This window comes from Haliotis rubra, unplaced genomic scaffold (assembly GCF_003918875.1).
Source record: "Haliotis rubra isolate DU_JTF1 unplaced genomic scaffold, ASM391887v1 Scf1156, whole genome shotgun sequence".
Lineage (NCBI taxonomy): Eukaryota > Metazoa > Mollusca > Gastropoda > Lepetellida > Haliotidae > Haliotis > Haliotis rubra.
This window is the reverse complement of record NW_025765066.1, coordinates 123,803-144,370: the sequence shown is the minus strand read 5'-3', so window position 1 is coordinate 144,370 and position 20,568 is coordinate 123,803. Positions and strand designations below refer to the sequence as shown.

At 42.7% G+C, this 20,568-nt stretch overlaps 1 protein-coding gene and 1 long non-coding RNA gene across 3 annotated transcripts in view; one reads left to right on the top strand and one right to left on the bottom strand.

The window, feature by feature from the left end:
• Window positions 1–11,302, bottom strand: part of LOC124255627 — a 115,927-nt gene extending 104,625 nt beyond the window's left edge. The window contains exon 1 of the long non-coding RNA XR_006892712.1: window positions 11,031–11,302. This is a non-coding gene — a long non-coding RNA (uncharacterized LOC124255627). The remainder of the gene's footprint in view (window positions 1–11,030) is intronic.
• Window positions 1–20,568, top strand: part of LOC124255582 (ankyrin repeat domain-containing protein 50-like) — a 156,541-nt gene that overhangs the window by 104,600 nt on the left and 31,373 nt on the right. The gene's annotated exons all lie outside the window — the stretch shown is intronic.

Here is a 20,568-nt window from a genome sequence, read left to right as displayed (position 1 = left end):
AGTTAGTGTTCTGGAATCAGTAGGACCCCAGCTATATACACTTACAACAAGCAGGTTTTAAAACGTGTTTTCAGTATAACCTGCTATGGCAATATGAACAAAATAACTTCAATTCCAAGATGGCGGCCAAGCGATAAATAGTGAAGAAAACCGGGAATTTTGAAGTCATTGGCAAGTTTGGATATTGTTGGTAGTGAAGCTGAATTTCTGGAATATATTTTAAATTATGGTAGTCCTTGAGTCAAGAGCTTTGAGATTTTCCTTGACACACTGCCTTCAAGGCAAGGGACCCTCCTTGATGGTGTTTTTAAAGGCGTCTGACCAGTGGTTCTTCCATGAGACATGGAACACTAAATATCTGTTTTTCAGAATATTACTTAGAAAACTCTTTCCCTAAACTACCAGCCTTTGCAATTGCTATTTTGGGTTTAGGAAATATTTCAGAGAGTGAGTTAAGATTTAACGTCACGTCGGCATTATCTCAGCCATATTGTAATGAGAACAATGTAATTCATATCAATAAAAAAATAAATTCAGAAACTAAAAACCTGTCATCGAAGGACAGTAAAATTACTACAGTACTGTCAGAAATAAAAAAACCCCCCGTTTTTAGGCTGTTACTCTGTATCCCTAAACTTTACACAATTGCAAATAGCATATGTCGAAATAATCCACTTTGGCCTAACTGGGCGTTCAGGGGGATGCGTAATAGGATATCCAGAAAAGCATGTTTACTTGTAAAATCAGTCAAAACTTAGAAAAATATGAACAGCTACTGAAAACAATAGAACAGACTATAGATGGCAATTAAGGTCGCTCAACCAGGTATGACGATGGACCGTCTACTCACATGGCATGGAATGCACGTGCTGCCTACAAGCACAAGGGTTCATCTCAAATATATTTTATGTTTTTTCATGTGTGTTGCATATGTCGCTATTGATTATCTTATCTTAGCTGATATCTCTATCCCCAAGCCCGACCCCAACCACCGTCTGCAACACCCGCCCTGGTTTTGCTTTTGAGACTACCCTTCCTACCTGTTTCTTTCTATAGTGATAGTGAGACTCCATGGTAGCTACATCCTTATAGTTTCAGTATTATTGAAAGTTATTGTTTTTATACGTCTGCTATCCTTTATAATGAAGCTAAGTCAATTTCAAAACGGGCGATTTAACATCGAAACTTTCTCGTCCTGGAGAGGACGACACGGTGTAATCTGGCATGGGACGAGAGGCTAATTGAACTCGTCTGTGAAGGGAGTGGTAGATGCCGTTTGTATTTTTGTTAACATTGCAACATAAAAACTACTCTGTCCAAAGAAAACAAACTACTGTTTATTCAATGCAATAATGTAACACCCAAGTAGTATATACAACAGTGGTACGAGATCAATTCCAACAAAAGACTCTGTAAAGCTTCATTTATGTGGCTTATGAAGTGCTAAGCAATGCTAAGCAAATGCTTAGCAAGATATGAGGCCTGGTTCAGGGCCGGGTGATGAAGACTATAGGTTTGACCATGACGCAGGTCTACACTGTCATAGCGTGGTATGTCCTCCCCATGCCCCCAGAACGATGGCTTTACCTGTGGGAGGACCTCGAGAAGGACCCCTTTATCCAACTTGCTTTGAGCGCCGTCAGCTGCCTGTTGTACCATAAATACGGTATGTTCTGAGCCCCAGTGACAGCGGCAATCATCACAGCGAAGCATTGCCAATTTAAAGGGGGGAATAATAATAATAATAGTATAAAAGATGGATGCTGCTCCGGTAGAGGAAACCCCGACACAGGAGGCCCCAGTACAAGTCACCAAGCAGAAGAACCCTAAAAGGGTCGCCGCCAGTAGAAAAGGCAGTCTAGCCAAGCAACATAAGAGTAACTATATATGAATTGTAGACGCAACTGCTGCAGTTGCCACGGTTTTCATGCTTTATAATAGGCCACAAGCACCAACCCAACCCCCAGCCCAAGCCCCACAGAAGGTAGAGGTAAACCCCCATATTATGTTGTAATTAAATCTATGTTTCTATATCAAATACATCATGTCTGAGGGGAAAACGTTTGTTAACGAAGCATACCACGCCACCGTGGTCGCCAGCCTAGCCGTAGGGTATGCTCGGTTGACCAAGATGGTGCTCAAACAACCGAATATCAAGCTCGACTTCGACCTGCAGGATATGGGCATGCTCATCATGAATTTGGGCATGGCGATGGCCACCAAGGATATCCTCGTGAAGCAAGAGATCATACCGGGGAATATTTTGAAGTAAATATAGACATATATAGGATGGCTATGATCGCTATGATGGCCAGCGTGGCTGTAATCAACGCCTGGCATTTTCCGGGAGCAATTACCTGTTCTCGAACCTACGGGGGGCGGATGCGGAATGAAAAGGGCACGATATAGATGTGGAGCGATTACAAGCCGCGCAAACTAAGTACACGAACAACCGTATGCAGAGACTCGATTACATTAATGAACAACTCGAGCGTGAAAACCATGCCGTTCGAACTTTCAAGGACGTCGACGGCGCCGCGAAAGAATACTACCTGCTAACTGGAAACCAGCTCACCCCACTCGAGGAACCCACACTCTCCCAGTAATACGCACCCAGCCCTGGACAAAAGGATCGAGAATTGGCCTTCATCGTGATAGGCCTAGCAGCGACTGCATTGATTGCAAAGCAATTAAACTAGGTACACATATGAGCATACAATGAGACCCGCCCCGTATCGATGTCAGTACGTGCTTATGGGGAAAATCGAGACCTGCGGTAGGAAATGTAGGACCAAGGGGTACTGTTGTTTCCACAGGAGGTGTTTCGCAAACTACAAGTGCTCCATGTGCGGTATCGTGGTTAAATGCCATTACTGTTTATGTAAGGCCCCCGGGCCAAGCGTCATCTGACATCAGTTTATCTACAAGAGGAAAAAGGACTACATAAACGAACGTAGGCACCTCCTCAGGATGGAGGTGTAGCTCTCATTATTTTTTGATGGTTGGAGGAGTTACCTCCCTTCCCTATCCAGTGACCCAATTAGAGACTGTGTACACCTAGGTATAATAATGCCTGCGTACGTTCGTGTCCATACCCCCGAAAGGTTACCTGAAAAGCTGGCGGATGAATGCCAAGAGCATACCAATCACTGCCATCAATGCTCTGATCACCGGTATACTCGAAGAGGAACTGAATGATCTGGGGCGTTTCTAATTTCGGTTCACACTGAGATTGGCATGGGCTAAGGGGGGCGTTAGGTATACTTTCCCCATCACAGGTTGGGGAGAAACCGGGATTCTACCTGAGCTAGATAAGTACCTCAACACCTCATCACGAGGTATACAAGACTACCTGGAAAGCTTCCCCCAAGGTCTATCAGAGCGGGTTGAATGCAGAATCAAAACAATCTACCTTAGTATAGCCGATTACGACGCTGAAGTAGACCTACTGGCACCAGCCCTCCACCTGCTCACAGCAAAGTTCCACTAAGGATTTATGACGCCTCCTTTATTTTTTGATGGTTGGAGGAGTTACCTCCCTTGCTGGTGACCAAATTAGAGATTGTATACACCTTGGTATAACAATGACTACTGTCCGAGAGCTCAAGCATATTGCGAGAGAACGAGGCATAGTGGGGTACTCTTGATTGAGGAAACCCCAGCTGTTTAGCTTACTAGACATACAATCCCCCTCCCACGGTGAAACAACTCAAACCCCCAAGCCCCAGAGAGCTGGGGCTTGGGGGTTATTCTTGTATGAGGAAAGCCGGGCTAGTCGCACTGTTGCACGCCTCCATACAACCTTTTCCCACGGTAAAACAACTCAAACAAAAAGTCCGAGAGCTAGGGCTGGCGGGTTATTCCCGTATGAGGAAGCCCGAGTTCGTCGAACTATTGCATCAGCACAGAGTCGTTGATCTAGGGTTCGTGCACACTGAAGCTGTAGGTAACTACCTGAGAGGCTGGAGTATGCATGTAGATATGAACATAGACATCGGCGACATCAAGCCGCTGATCGCTGACAAAGTTAAGGAGGAACTGAACGATTTGGGAAGTCTAAAGTATCAAATAACGGCAAAGATGTTACTTGATAAACAGCAGATGGACGGTGACGTTGAAAACGTTCAGCCTTACTTCCGGGGGTAAAGGAGAAGTCGTGACTCATGCCGAGACAATAGACGAGTCCATCGATACCAGACTTCAGCAAATACGGGAATATTTGGAACACTTCACGCACAGGGGTTCCGGATGGGCCATGGATAAAATCGATAAACTCTATCTAGACATAGCTAACTACGTACCGTTCAGAGGCAGACTGTACCTAGACTTGCCAGCCTACTACAAGGCAAAACAAGCCATGGTCAACATCAAAAACAGAGGGGACGATTGCATGAGGTTAGCGATCAGGTCAGCCTTGTTTTCGACCGACATTAATTCGAACAGACCTACGAGCTATCCCCAAGACGACGGGCTCAACTGGGACGGTATAGACGAACCCACCCCCATATCTCAGATCACTAAAATCGAGACGCAGAATGCCATAGCCATCAACGTCTTTGGGCACAAAGGCAACAAAATGATCGTGCACAGGATCAGCCCAATAAAGGGTCGCCACGTGATCAATATATTCATGATCCGGCGAGATGGGAAGCACTACGCATGGATAAAACACTTCAGCAATCAAAATACAGAGAGAAAAAACACTTTTATGAACGATATCTACACGGCTTCACGTGAGCTGATTTATTAGAATCCCACCGGGAGGATTGCCTAGGCGTGGGGCAGACGGCCATACGAATCAACATGCCCAACGTAGGCAACAATGTTGTAAAATTCACCAACCATAAGAACCAGATGCCAGTGCGTTATATCATCTACGCAGACTTCGAAGCCTTGATCAAAAGCGTTGACATCAGGCCGACCCAAAACACGCACAAAACACAGGAGCACGAGGCCTGTGGGTTCGGTTACATGGTCGTCCGATGTGATGGGGAAACGAAACCTCCTGTAGTGTACAGGGGTCGCGAAGCGGCTGAAAGTTTCTAAAATGCTTGCAATGGGAAGAGAAAACCATCAGCAAAAAAATTGTGCCATGTCGTTCCCATGCGTATGACCAAAGCCGACCGGCAAGCTCACAGCTGCAGCACTCACTGCCATGTGTGCGACGGCCCGCTGAATGGCGATTCAGTGAGAGATCACTGCCACGTCACAGGGGAGTACAGAGGCGCCGCTTACAGCATGTGCAATACCAAGCTCAGAATCAACCCCAAGACAATCAACATCCCCATGGTCTTTCACAACTTGAGAGGGTACGACTCTCACTCGATCATGTAGCCCATCGCGAGGGTAGATGGCAACCTGACGTGCATCCCCAACAACATGGAGAGATACATCTCCTTCAGCCTGAATGGCCTGAGGTTCATAGACTCAGTTCAGTTCCTGCTGTCGTCTCTCGACAGTTTGGTCGAGGCCAACGATACCTTCCCCATCACTTATCGATACACCGACGCTGAGACTCGGCCCCTGCTGATGAGGAAGGGTGTTTACCCCTACGAGTACATAAACAGCTGGGCCAGGTTCGCCGAGACTCGACTACCCCCCATGAGTGAATTTTACAGCAACTTGACCGACTCAGCCATCACGGAGGGCGATTACGGTCACGCCTAGAACGTGTCAGAGAAGCTGGACTGCAAGTCCCTCAGTGATACACATGACCTGTACTTCAGAACGGACGTACTTTTGCTGGCTGACGTGATCGAGACGTTCAGAAAGACTTGTTTCAAGCTGTATCAACTCGACCCTGCCTGGTACTACACCAGCCCTGGTCTCTCTTGGGATGCCTTGCTGAAGAAAACCGGAGTTAAGCTGGAACTCCTCACTGATTACAACATGCACCTGTTCATCGAGAAAGGATTGCAAGGTTGGATTTCCATGGCTACCAAACGGTACGCAAGAGCCAACAATAAGTATGTGAAGGGCTACGACTCTAGCAAACCCATTAATCATCTCCTCTATCTCGACGCCAACAACCTGTACGGTTGGACTATGAGCCAGTATCTACCCACCGGGGGGTTCGAGTGGGTGCCTGAGACAGACGTCATGAGCATACCGTTGGAATCGGGGGCAGGTTACATCCTCGAAGTTGACTTGGAGTACCCAGCACCATTACACATGTCACACAATGGCTACCCCCTTTGATGGTGAACCCTGACTGGATGTCCGACTACCAACAGAGGGTGGGGGGTAATAAGCTAGCCAACGTTGAAAAACTCATACCCAACTTGATGAACAAGACCAAGTACATCGTTCACTATCGCAACCTGCAGCTGTGCCTGTCGCTGGGTATGAGGTGACTAAAATTCATAGGGTGCTCAAGTTCAACCAAAGCCCCTGGATGGAGCCCTACATCAGAACGAACACGGACCTGCGAAAGCTGGCCACCAGTGACTTTGAGAAGAGCCTCTACAAGCTCATGAACAACTCGGTGTTTGGTAAGACGATGGAGAATTTGCGAAAATGCGTGACCATGAAGCTGGTCAGGGTGAAAGAGGAAGACAAGCTCAGGAGACTGATAGCCAGCCCGGCATTCAACCAGAGCAAGATATTCACCAACGATCTGGTGGCCCTACACATGAGGAAGAGCCACATCAAGTTCAACCGGCCCGTCTACGTTGGGATGAGCATCCTCGACCTCTCAAAGCACCTGATGTACGACTTCTACTACAACGAGCTGAAGAAGCAGGACGGTGACAGGTGCAAAGTGTTGAACACGGACACGGACTCCCTGCTGATGGAGATTCGAACCGAAGATGTGTACAAGAACATGGCAGAACACATCCATTTATACGACACCAGTGACTACCCCAAAGACCATGCCATGCACAGCACGGTTAACAAAAAGGTCCTCGGTAAGATGAAGGACGAGTGTGCTGGCACGCTGATCGCTGAGTACATAAACTTGAGGCCCAAGATGTACTCTATCCTGAAAGCTGACAATAGCGAGATCTGGAAGGCGAAGGGTGTCAAGAAGTACATGATGAAACTACACAACAAACACGCCAGGTTCAAGGAGGCACTGTTCAAGGCCCGCACCTTCAAGCATCAGATAAACATGCTAAGAAACGAAGGACACAGGATATACAGACTGATGATAAACAAGACATCCCTGTCGCCGATGGACACGAAAGCCGCCGATGGAATCAACACGTACGCGTACGGGCATGAGAAAACTGAACCAAAGACATAGCTGTATGTATACGATGTCATGGAAAGCGAGAAATGTTGAGGGTATTTACTATAGCCCTCGTGGGTACTGGAAAGGAGTGAGCGCCATACATAAGCTGAGTACCCCTGAACGAGGCCAAAGCGTGGCTTGAAAAACAAGACCGGTGGCAGATCTATTTGCCGGCACCACGCTTCGTGCCTAGAAGAAAGTTCCGCATTGCCGTACAGCAATATCGCCCACCAGGCCGACCTCCTGTTCCTACCCCACGACAAGAGGTACAAGTACGCCCTTACCGTCGTTGACGTGGCCAGCCGCTACAAAGAAGCCAAACCCTTAACCACAAAAGACTTGGCCCAGGTAGCCCGCGGATTCGAATGCATAAACAAGCGCAGCCTGCTGACATGGCCCATGGAACTGCAAGTCAATCACGGAAGGGAGTTCATGGGTGCCGTGTCACAACTGCTAACTAAACACGGCGTCCAGGCCCGGCGTGACACGGCCGGGGCTCATTGCAGTCAAGCCATAGTCGAGAGATTCAATAGGACTTTGGCCGAACGCTTATTCGGGCATCAGTATGCGAGAGAGATGGCCAACCCCGGAAAATGATCGATGGAATGGGTAGCGCGGCTACCTCAAGTGGTGTTGTCTATCAATAACGAAATCACTCGGCTCACCTGCAAGAAACCGGCTGATGCTATCAAACTGAAATCAGTGACGACCGAACCGGCTGTACCATCGCGTGGGAAGGAGAAACAGATACCCGACCGGGTCCTCGTAAGGTACCTCTACCAGCCGGGAGAACATGAAGGGGACACTCCTAAACGAGCCACCAACCCGACATGGTCAGTCAAAACTTACAACATAGATAAAGTGGACATAAAGCCGACGAGCCGAACTTGTACTACTTGAAAGATGGGCCAGAGAGAGGTTTCATCAGAGAGGAATTGTTGATCATACCATACGGCACAATGTTATCCCTCAAGCAAAATATTTAACACTAACCTTGTTGAGTAATCCACATAGTCTCCTATAACCAGCTCATAGGCAATTCACATTAAACTGTTTCCTCGGGGTCAACACGACATAGGGCGACAATAGCATCACGTGATCAGGAAGTTTGGTTTTACGCCGCTTTTAGCAATATTCCAGCAACATCATGGCGGGGGACACCTGAAATAGGCTTCACACATTGTACCCATTTGGGGATTCGAACCCGGGTCTTCGGCATTACGAGCCAGCTCTTTAACCACTAGGCTACTCCACCGCCCCTAGTGACCAGGAAGTTAACTGGGGGTTCAAACCAGGAATATACAATAGTGGAGAGAGATAAGGGCCTGACAAAAGCTTTATTTCATAAATGAGGCTTTACAGGGTCTTTTGTTGGAATTGATCTCGTACCCCTTTTGTATATACTACTCACCCAAGGGCTTGGTTTTCATAATCACAACTCGACACGACCAAAACCAGCCTATTGTTTTGTGTGCCGTGTTACTGTACCCCTCTGGTCACACTATAATGAATCGTCTGACCTACTTATTTTCTTGGAAGTAAACAGTTACGCAACAGTTTGAAATGGCAGACGAGCCAGTGTTTACATTTTGCGAAAGGTTGAAATTCGAAGTGACAGTGGAAAATACTTGACTGACTGTCGAAACTGAACCCTGCAGAATCGAAGAATACATCCTTTTCTGATCGACCTATGACCTGTAACTCATCAAAGACTGTTGCTTTTTATGACGTGCCTCCACCCCTGCATGCAACGAAAGAGTGACAGTGCTGCTTTGTGTACATGCGACTAACTTGGGATTCCTTGGAACATTATTCTCATCATTTTGGACTGGCTTGTGGCCAAGCTTTTAAAAGTGTACGAACATAGCAGTGACAGCCTTGCTGGGAAGGTGGCAGAGAGCGGAATTCTCAGGGTTCAATTTTTGACATTTTGAACGATGCAACGGCACATGATGGAGTATGAGTGGCCTAAATTTCGTGTTTCGCCTGACCATTATCTTGCGAATTTCTCATTCTAAACGGAAACAAATATACCATTTACCAGGTAGATAAATGTGTATGAACGTTTTGCCGCACAAACAGGGATAGATAGGGATGTATTTTTACAAGGTTTTCTGATTTATATGTTAGGTATTGTTTGTTTATGTTTGGGGTTGTGTATTGTAATTGAGTTTGAATATTTATATAATAGAAGGTAATAATCAAGATAGTGAGGTTCCCTAATAATTGTGGCGGAGAAATCGTATAATTGTATTTTTCGAGTTTTAATAAATGTTTCATCAGCATTTCCATCACATCTGTTGTGTTCATATGAGTCATGTTGGTGGTCAAGCTGAAATAGTGCGGCAGTGTTGTAAACGTGTGCAGTGAAGCGCCGTGCAATCAGACGTATTTTCAATCCGAATTGATACCATCTGATTTTATGGATTGACCAATCAAATTCGAGCATTTCACGTATCCATGGTTGAATGCAATGTTATCGCACACTAATCTGCATAAAGCCCTGGTCTGTACTACATAAGTCGCACTGGGCTTTAAAAAAACCCCGCTCTGCTAATTTTTTCACTAATCTCTCCTCAGTAAAGTCCTTCTTTTACGTTTCCTATCTCCCTCCCACTGAGACTGTAGTTAGGCCGAACTTAGTAAAACAGATATTTCGCACTTTCACATATTAACTACCTTAATTGTAGATGTAAATGTGAAAATAAGTTTTTTTCCTATTTCTGATAATACGTTAGTATATCACAGCTCTTAATTTAAAACAAGTAAGCTATCATAAAAATATATTACTATAGACAATACAATGTATAATCGGGTTATAGATCACCAACAACTGAAGGCTGATCACTATACTAGGGACCATGAGGCCATACTGTAACTTTGCTACCTGCATGGATCCTAGTTGGATTTACATCATCCATTCGGCCACTGTCAATTCTAGGAAAACTTGGAAATTTTTTAACTTACATGAGACACTGCAGTTTGAATTGAGTATAACCATTTCGGCGCATGTGTAATCCCATTGATTGACGCAACAATACCCCTAGTGTACAGTACACAACCCTGTGCACTTAAAAGAACCCACGAATCCATTGGTATATGACCAGATGGTGGCCACATGAATACGTGCAAACACCTAGTTGCGGGTACAGCAACGTGCAGTGAACTTGGACAAAGTACTGTGACTATGTGTCCCAGTCCACCCAGCTGTGAATGGGTACCTCGTTAGGATGAGAAAGCCACAATAACTTGGTGCGCCTAGTGGCTGCAAGAGTTGTATACTCCCCAGGGAGTTGAGATTGATAATACGATGTACCGTTGAGATTGACATCCAATGATCGAGGGAAAATACCAGCGCCTTGAGCATGAACTAGTTGCCTGGATATGTGCGCTATATAAATATCCTATAATAAAAAAATACTAAATAATAAAACAATGCGACATCATCAATATACATTGTCACTAAGGTGAACATGTAAATGCCTTTCAAACTATGACAGACGGATCGATAATGTCAACGCAACCTATTGTGACCCCGAAAAAAATGTCACACATACAATATATCATTGCAGATGGAAGATGAAAGAGCAGTGCATCACTTCAAAATGCTGATACTGAGCTTGATATCAACTATACTGAGTGAGTTCAAAATATCTCTGTTAAACAGTCACGCGTACCACGTACTTTTCAAATGTAATTATAAGTAGATCAGTTCTTGAGAGATAAATAAGGGAATTTAATGATCGTGTCTATGACGTTTCCTGGCTACATATTTGTTTACAACATGTTCTAGTACTGAATGTTGGATGTGGCGCACTCTGTCCACCGGGAAGATACGGAGACGATTGTGACACAAACTGTCCTGAGCGCTGCAACGTATATCCTGCTGGCGGCCTTGTTTACTGTGACAAGACCAGTGGACGCTGTCTTGAAGGATGTATTCCAGGCTGGTATGATGACACGTGCAACAAACAGTGCAGCAAGAACTGTGTAAACAACATCTGCAATCACCAAGATGGAGCATGCACATCTGGATGCAAAGCTGGCAAGAGAGGAGCGTTTTGTGAAGGTATAAAATGAATATATGAAATATGTGTGCCCCCTTCTCAAAAGTGACATATCACCTCTGTCAAGCAAACCGCATGGTTTACCATACAGAGTATCAGACGTAATAGAAATCTGCCTTTTCCTTCCTAAACTTCTTTCCAATATCATATGGACATGAATCTAATAGTATTTGTTTCATTACTGGGAATAAAATGTGAAGACACGGTTATGTCCTGAAAAGAACTATTTCAAACCCAAATCACTTCTTGTTAATTGAGTAGTCATGTTGTTAGATGTTTATCTGTATCCCCACAACATGCTGGTCCTTGGCGATATACATTGACGTGCAGGGAAGGCTTGTCAGTATCCTGGTTACTAGAATTAACGAACAGGGATGTACAGTTCCGTTTAAAGGGCCTCATCAATGTGTGTGTGTGTGTGTGTGTGTGTGTGTGACACATATTTATATATATCAAACACATACACTTATCGTTTTAGGAAGAACCGCGACAATTGGTTATGTTATCAGTCTTGTAATTATCTGTACACAGAAACAGAGGAAGGGCACACAAGAACGGCAACTGAGAGTTCACCAAAACTGTGGGCAGCATTGGTTGCCCTTGTTGGTTTGCTGGTATTATTCCTGCCACTATTTGCAATATATAAACGGTGAGAATGCGTCTAGTAACATATTCCTGAATGTTTGTTTAGCCGGTTCATGTAAGCCCTACGCAAAAATATATTTTGCTGTTATGCAGGCTTTTTGGTGGGAAAAACGTATTCCATTTAAACAGAATCTTGTGTGTAGGGAGGGTGGAGTCCCTAGGATTTGGAAAAGAGACAAGACATTTCGTCAGCTACGTCTGTAAAATAAGATGCAACAAAATATACTTGTAATAACATTTAGTTTTTGGTAGACAATAAACTAATTTGATCTCAAGAATGTTCTGGGAAATAAATGATTTTGTATAAAAGTGATTTTATTACAAATGATTGTAAACATTTCGTATCTTTATAATGTCAGCATGGTGCAATGGCATGTAATAATTTCTTATGCAGGTATTCAGGTTGTTTTTATCTTTCCTTTACAGTCAACAGGAAAACGGTAAGTGTGGCATTGTCAATTGATTTTCTCCTCAAATATAACATAGAGTGTGATGGGAAGTACATGTGTTTCTCAGATGGAAAATATCACTTTCCAGGAAACTGATTGTTTCAACAATATATGATTGAACCTGGAAGCTGAACACAAATCATAGTACGTTTTCTGCAAACTATACTTTTCGCCTGTTCAAAAACCTCTAACCAACCACGTGATCTCATTCGTCGGAGTTAACAACACACAATAAAGCCTCTTATTAATGATAAAGCATACGATTTTAGTGATAACAACTTCTTGTTTATTATAGAACAAGTTTTATGGATAACAACTTCTTTATGTGGTGAGTGCGACGTTTCGATACAGATTCTTGTACCGTTGTCAAGCAAGAGTGTTTATTGCATACAGAGACTTTATGGTGTAGACTCGTTTGTTCGTAAGCTAAAAGTTACTACTACCTAGTGTTGAAAAGTAATATGTTGTGACAAACATCACATTAACTTTATAAACATATGCAGGTGTGAGGTTTTTGTCACTTTGAATCTTTATGCATAGATCTAAATATGAAACAGCTTAGGCGGTCTTGCTTGTCTGCTTGATTTCAAGTTCAGCTGGGTAAATCAGTGGAATGGGTGAGTGAGTTTAGTTTTAGGCCGCACTTAGCTATATTCCAGCTATATGGCGGCGGTCTGTAAATAATTGAGTCTGGACCAGACAATCCAGTGATCAACAGCATGATCATCGATCTGCACAATTAGGAACCGATGAGATGTGTCAACCAAGTCAGCGAGCCTTACCACTCGATCCCGTTAGTCGCCTCTTACGACAAGTATGTGTTACTGAAGGCCAGTATTCTAACCCGGACCTTCACGGGTCGATATTCAGTGGAAGGGTGTTCTCTATTTGATGGTGAATGAAAGATATCAAGGCACCAATATACCTAAAGTTTAAGGTAAACTTCTTGGCCAAATTATCTTTGTGTTGATTTTGCCTACCAAAGCAGAAATTCGGATTAATCCATGCATAAAGAAAACAGATCTGCAAGGAGGGGATCACAACTGGTGACCATGGGTATGCCTATTTCTTGTCGCAATGTTTACCCCCCAAATTTTACAAAGATTTTATCATGGACCAAGTCCAGCATTTCTCATGTTGTTTTCTCGGTAAACTTCAAATGACATTTGCTTTGGGTTTTGACAAATTGTCCTGAAACTCTGAAGATAGATATGTGTATATCTGTGTTCACCATGTTTGTTTAAAAATGCCACATAGGAATGAAATTTTTCCTTAAGCTTGTCATGTGGGGCAGTGGTATATAACATTGAAAACATTGTAAAAAATGAAAGCAGATTCTATGAGGTTTAGAGAATCCACATGGTGTTAATTCTGCTTGTTTCTAATACTTTCTAGAAATATCGAGAAATTCCTTCCTCGATAGCCTTAAGGATTATAGTTTGGGACAGGGATTTGGTTGTACATTTACTGGACCCAGTATGGATTTTTATGTAGCTTTGGAATCCAGTACAAAAAAAGAATGAACATGTCTTCAGGTTTCAAAGTGAAGCCAAACGTTGATAGCATCGTTGAATGGTTTAGCAGAGTTCTTCCTCGGTTAACAAACTGGCCTAAAATGTGGCATTACCTGATGTGTCACGTATACCAAGCTCTTTAATCAAACAATGTATGTAATGATGTTTATATATAGCGGTGTTATTTGATGGCTTGTCAGTGGTAATAACTACAAACTTTTCATGCAGAGAAGCAAGACAGTTTGTGCATTCTAACAATGACAGCATCACGTACTGACTTAATCCACTCTGATATATTCTGGAGATAAGAATAGATATGAGTGCCACATGATGCTTATAAACACAATCAGAGGATATAGACAAGACACTCTCTTAGCTGATGTCAACACTCTCGTCACAGTAAATGATATTTGTATCATAGAAACGCCGTTCTTGTTAATCTGTCATAGCAGGGCCAAACAATAAGTATAATAAATCTTTTTAAAAAATTCAAATCTAAGAGCATGATTGTAACACCTTATCTTCACTGAATTACTCATCTTCGAATTACATTCTCAGGCCTACCATACAAACGGTGAACAAATCATCAAAACTGAACTGATATACACCAAAACAGAACAAAAATCACCAATATAGGAAAATAAACTTCCAAAACTGCAACAATATCCTCTAAAACCGAAACAATACATCTGTAATGGAAGACTAATCGTTTGAAATGGAAACAAAACTCGCGTATCAGCAACAAGAGCGCGCGAGAACGGTCACCGAGCGTACAAAACGGCATTCAAAGCATACCAACACAGCAGTCATACCATCCCGAAACGGCATACAATCGTCAAAGATGGCGGCGAGGGGGAGACGAATAGGCTTTGGTACATAATGTTTTTCGTCACTATGAGTCTAATCTTGAAAATTTGATATCGGGATGTAGTGCATAAACCCCCTATTGCAGTAAGCTTCAAACCTATGTCCATACTTCTCAGTGTCAGGCTTGCAATTCTGCACAATGTGGTCCCTCGTTCGACCGAATAGGATTTGTTGTCAACATGCCATGCTACTGTTTCTTTTCAGTTTTGTAAATAAAGTATTTATAGGATCACATTCAACATTAATATATTTTAGTGATTTAAAAAGTTTACAAACACTTTGTTCATTCTCCGTGAATTCCATAATATTATCTAAGTGATCATTTTTAAAAAGTACGAGAGCAAACTCAATCCACTGATTAGGGCAGGGATTTCTTTTTCAAGTCCACCTGTAGGAGGCGACTTCTTGATACTTACAAGAACAAAGACGGACGCATGTTTGTACCTCAAGTTAAGCTTTATTTTTTTGTTAAATGATGTTTGGGACTGCATGGAATAGTTTGAAGTACATGGAAAAGATAAAATTGCAGAATGATAAAATCTTCCTGAAACACAATTCACAGTTGATATTATAAGCAAGTTTATGTTTCCTTCTCTGATGAGATCGCAATGTTACCCGATTATTTAACTTCTTTTTACATGGCATACACTCAAACGTTGGAATTTTCGGAAGGTTCGGTATCACAGAGATAGCTGAAAGAAATATATTCACTTAATGACTTCATAAAAGTAAGATGAAACTAGAAGATCTTCGTCTGAGAACATGACCATACGTACAGTGTGAAGCGGTGGCATACAAACATACAAACAAAGAAGAATATGTCTGAGGACACAGATGACGAGAGGACTGACACGTCTCTCTTAGGAATCTGTGAATACAAGTTTGAGAAATTTAAAAAAAAGCATTTTGGGAAGTCAAAGTAATAATGATCACTCAGATACGCAATTCAAGGAGTATGAACAAAGTTTTTATGAACTTTTTAAATCACTAAAATATATTAATGTTGAATGTGATCCTATGAATACTTTATTTACAAAACTGAAAAGAAACAGTAGCACGGCATGTTGACAACAAATCCTGTTCGGTCGAACGAGGGACCACATTGTGCAGAATTGCAAGCCTGACACTGAGAAGTATGGACATAGGTTTGAAGCTTACTACAATAGGGGGTTTATGCGCTACATCCCGATATTAAATTTTCAAGATTAGACTCATAGTGACGAAAAACATTATGTACCAAAGCCTATTCGTCTCCCCTCGCCGCCATCTTTGACGATTTGTATGCCGTTTCGGGATGCTATGACTGCTGTGTTGGGATGCTTTGAATGCCGTTTTGTACGCTCGGCGACCATTCTCGCGCGCTCTTTGCTAGCTTTTGATAAACGATTAGTCTTCCATTACAGAGTTTGTGTTTCCATTTCAAACGATTAGTCTTTTTGTTCATTACAGATGTATTGTTTTAGGTTTCTTAGAGGATATTGTTGCAGTTTACTGGTAGGAAGTGTTATTTTCCTATTTTGGTGATTTTTGTTCTGTTTTGAGTGTATATGAGTTCAGTTTTGATGTTTATTTGTTCACCGTTTGTATTTCCAAGGTTAGGCCTGCACCCCTAAAGTTAAAAAACAGGAAGATATTCAAACATGAACCTAAATGAAAGGGTGCGTTTCCAATGCAATGGTAAGACTGATGATGAACGTCATGTGGTGTTGGAATGTCCGCTGTACGATGATTTAAGTTAAAGTTTATATGGCCATATGTGTTTCAGCTATCCCTACTTCCTAGATTTATGTGATAATGAAAACATGGTTTATTTCTTAAAGAATATGCTTATTTTACAGCAAAAACATCTTTTATACGGCTAATGTTATATTGTTACATTTATCATATGTGTCATTTCTATGTAATTGTCTCTCATAACCCTTAAAGGGTGGCTCATTTTATGTATATTATGTGTATATATCTGTACTTTTACATGAGGTGAGACATAAATAAAATTTCTGTCTGTATGTCTGTCTGTTATGGATAAGGAGTATCTATTGAAGCGAAGGCAGATTAATGATTTCGTGGAATTAAAGAAATTCCATTGACAGTAAGTTCGCGTTTTTGATCAGTTGCGTTAGCACCACATTTACTCGTGTATTCTTTGTTTTCAGATAGGAAAAGTTCAGATAGGAATGGCCCAAATACAGTTGAGAGAATAAATGACTTAGTTGTTGCCTTATCTCTAATTCATGTTTTACCATCAGCGGCTGCTAGACATATCGACCTGTTTGAAAGGTCTGCAACTGTGTGCTGTTGGAATTTGTATTTACAACACCGATCTGTGTTTGAGTGTGTATTTACAGCACATTGCAAACAATTGGTGACACAATCCGAAAAAGTATTCTAACCATGCCTTATCTAACTCTTTCATCTACTTTGACAAGTATACACTGCATTCACAATTATGGGCAGTTTTAAACTGATGTGATGGATGTAAAGTGTACGTATGACGGAAAGGGAAATCAAGATCAAAGCAAACCATTCACAGTAAACTACATGTATACACAATAACAGTAATGTCGTAAATCACTAATATCAGTCAAATATCACATTAAAGGGTAAACAACGTGAGATACAAAATCTATATTTTGCCATATGGTTTGCTTGTTGTTAAATACACTAAAATCAAGACGTTAGAAACATTTCTGAGAAAAGTTCACATAAGATAGTCATAAAAAGGTTGTCTATTATGTAAAAAGGCAACACATTCAAGCAAACTGTGCTTAATGTTAATGGTTAATGGCAAGGAACGCATTGTGGTGTATATTCTCAGCTAAGTTAGAAATGTGTAAATTATAGGTGTAAACATTCCCTCTGGATTACGGTTGCCTTATTTCTGTGGTTACGACAGACACAGACAGTAAAGAATGGAACAGAAAAAAACGATCCCTAAGTCATAGTTCCCCAGAAAGTATGCCTTTCCCCTAAAGAGTTATCTCCCCTTAAATCGTGACATTAAACCTCACATTCTTTCTGTATTTGCTAACCACAGGACGTTTTCAGAGATTTTGGAAAAGATTCTACTGTGATTCGTTTATCATCGATTAATTGTGAATTTTCAAGATCAACTCAACAGATTGGTCAGTGCAATCGCATTGTTTGGTGCAACAATCGCATTTATTAACTTTGTGACGTTGATAATTATGTTTAATTGTGACTGATTTTTCCCCGCGCTATGGCGCAAAGAAAGTGTTTACAGTGTCTAAAATATATGTCGGATCTCGATCCTCATGCCTTGTGTGCAGCATGTTTCAAGAACGTCCCCCTGTACCATAGACAATAGGTGTGTATTGTGCTAAAGTCTGAGTTCTGACGACTGGATCAAAATGGACGCCACCAGGAATTATCTTTAAAAAGAGGGAATGTTCTGTGTTTTCTGATTCTCAAAAACGGGCTAAATCCTCCTCAGATTCCCAATCTAGTAAATCAGACATTACTTGCAAAAGTAGTTCACGTTCCTCTAAATCCAAGTCTTCTACATCGTTTGATCTGGCCACCATTACTAATGTGTTTGATTCTCTTAGAGACGAACTTTCCGCTTCAATGAACAAATCCTTAAATGAGCTTGAGTCTGGCAATGATCTCAAGTTTTCCAATCTGCAGAAGCAATTTGAGTCCCAATCCACCTTATGTCGATCAGACCCGGAAGAGGCCGGCCAGGGCCAGTCTAGGATCAGTACCCATAGGCGGGTCAGGAGCTCTGTCCCAGAAAGTTGGTCATCTCCTGCCGTCTGAAACTGAACGCCGACCCCCGGGGGTGAGGCAGTAGCATTCGAGCGGGGCAGGGACAACCGACTGTGTCGGCAGACAGCAGGATAAATCCATGGCAGGTGCCGACGGTAGACTGCCTGTCTCGGGTTTTCAGCCGGTGGTGGCAGATTCCTAAATACTTGTGCCTGTCAGCTAATTACGTAATAAGAGCACAGACGCAAGCATGCAGCACGGGCCGGGTGGGCTCGTTACGGATGACTTTGATCACATAGCTGTCACAGGGTCAGACCGGGGTCAAGTTAGGGTCAGCACGGCTGGCTTGGGTGGCTCGTGCAGCTCGGCTGAAGTTCAACGGTCGTCTACCCTAGCCACGGGCGGCACGTTTGATCAGGCGGCTTGGGAGTTTGGATCACTGGATATTGACAACCCTCATATTATTCCGTTAGTCCCGGACTTTTCTGATCAGCACGGATCTAGTGTTTACCCCGTTTCACAAGCAGCCATTGTTATGAGAGACGGTTTAGTGACAGTTCCTTCCATGGATACCGAGGCTGATGATTACGTACCAGGATCGTCCCTTAGAGATAAGATTGAATTTATTCATGAACTTCATCCGTCTATGTTGCCTCTTCCATCTGATCAACCGGCGATGGAAATTCCCGCGGTACTGGAGACATCGGGATGTCTTCCACTTGAACGTGTCTCCAGACTTTCACTACCACACTCGTCCGTAGTTAAATCAGCTTTACAAACTTATAACTCACAACTTGCCAAAGTCAAGAATGTATTTGGTTTGCCTAAGGTTTCTCACAAACTGAGATACAGTATTCATGACAGGTTATTACCCTCTGCTCCACCTGAGCTGGATGCTGATTATTCTCAACTGGATCCTAGGGCTCCTAAGGAACAATTCGTTCACTTATCTAGCAGAGATGTGCGTTATTTAGATATGTCAGCTAGAGCTTCTGTGGACATATTATCATATGTGAATTGGTTTGCGGCTGCTGTTAGGGCCCTGCTTCCACCTGTTTTTCAAGATTACTCGGGGGTAAAGAAGGATACCTTAGTGGCGATGTCTGCTCACGAAGTTGCCTTAGCACACTCTTTCCTTGATGTGGTGTACCAGGGGGTCAGTGATTTTACGTATGCCCAAGTTAACACTTTAGGACATTTGACTGCAGTGGATCGGTCTCAGCGTTTACATTCTGTGAGGAACCTCCCAGATTCATTGAAGGATCAGCTGCTTCAACAACACTTTAACTCTCATACCTTCTTTAATGGACAGTGTCATTAGGACATGACGACTAAGTATGCTGTGACCTCTCGTTATCTTAATCAGCAATTAGCCTCCGCACTACTTGCTCAAAAAAGATCGAGGAGTATTCCTAGAAGTAGGAGAGGTACTCCATCATCTACGATGTCTTGTTCATGCTATGAGACAGCGGGAGTCTTTGCAAAGATCGGCTTTTGATCGTATGTCGGATTCCAGACCATGCTCAAATTCTGTTCCTTTCCGAGAGCAGTCGCAGAGCTTCAGAGGAAGAAGGAGGGGTAGAGGTTCCTTTCAGTCCTCAAGAGCGGGTGCAAGAAGAAGCTGACGTACACATTCCAATTTCCACTCAGCCTTACGACCCGGTAATGTCCACGGATTCAGAGCTATAGTTTGGCATGAAATGCATGTGGACCCGTTTTTTTGTAAATATCTCTTCATCCAATGACCCAATCGATCTCAAACTGTGCAAGTGGATGTTTTGTCAGACAACCTAATCTCATTGTGAATCACCGATTTTATGCATTTGTATTAAAGAATCTATCTATGTAACTGTCAACAAAATCAAGAGCAGAACGCAGAATGCTTGCAGAGTGATGGAGCCAATGACCTGTAACAGCGGCAGTGTTGGGTCATAAAGGTCAATGCACGTGCAGTTCATGATAGTTACCTGTGCACTGCACAGTGATAGACCGTTTGGATCATTCACATTGACTACTTCTAGCTGTCATCATGAAAGCTTATTCAGATGATGCTAAACGTTTAATTA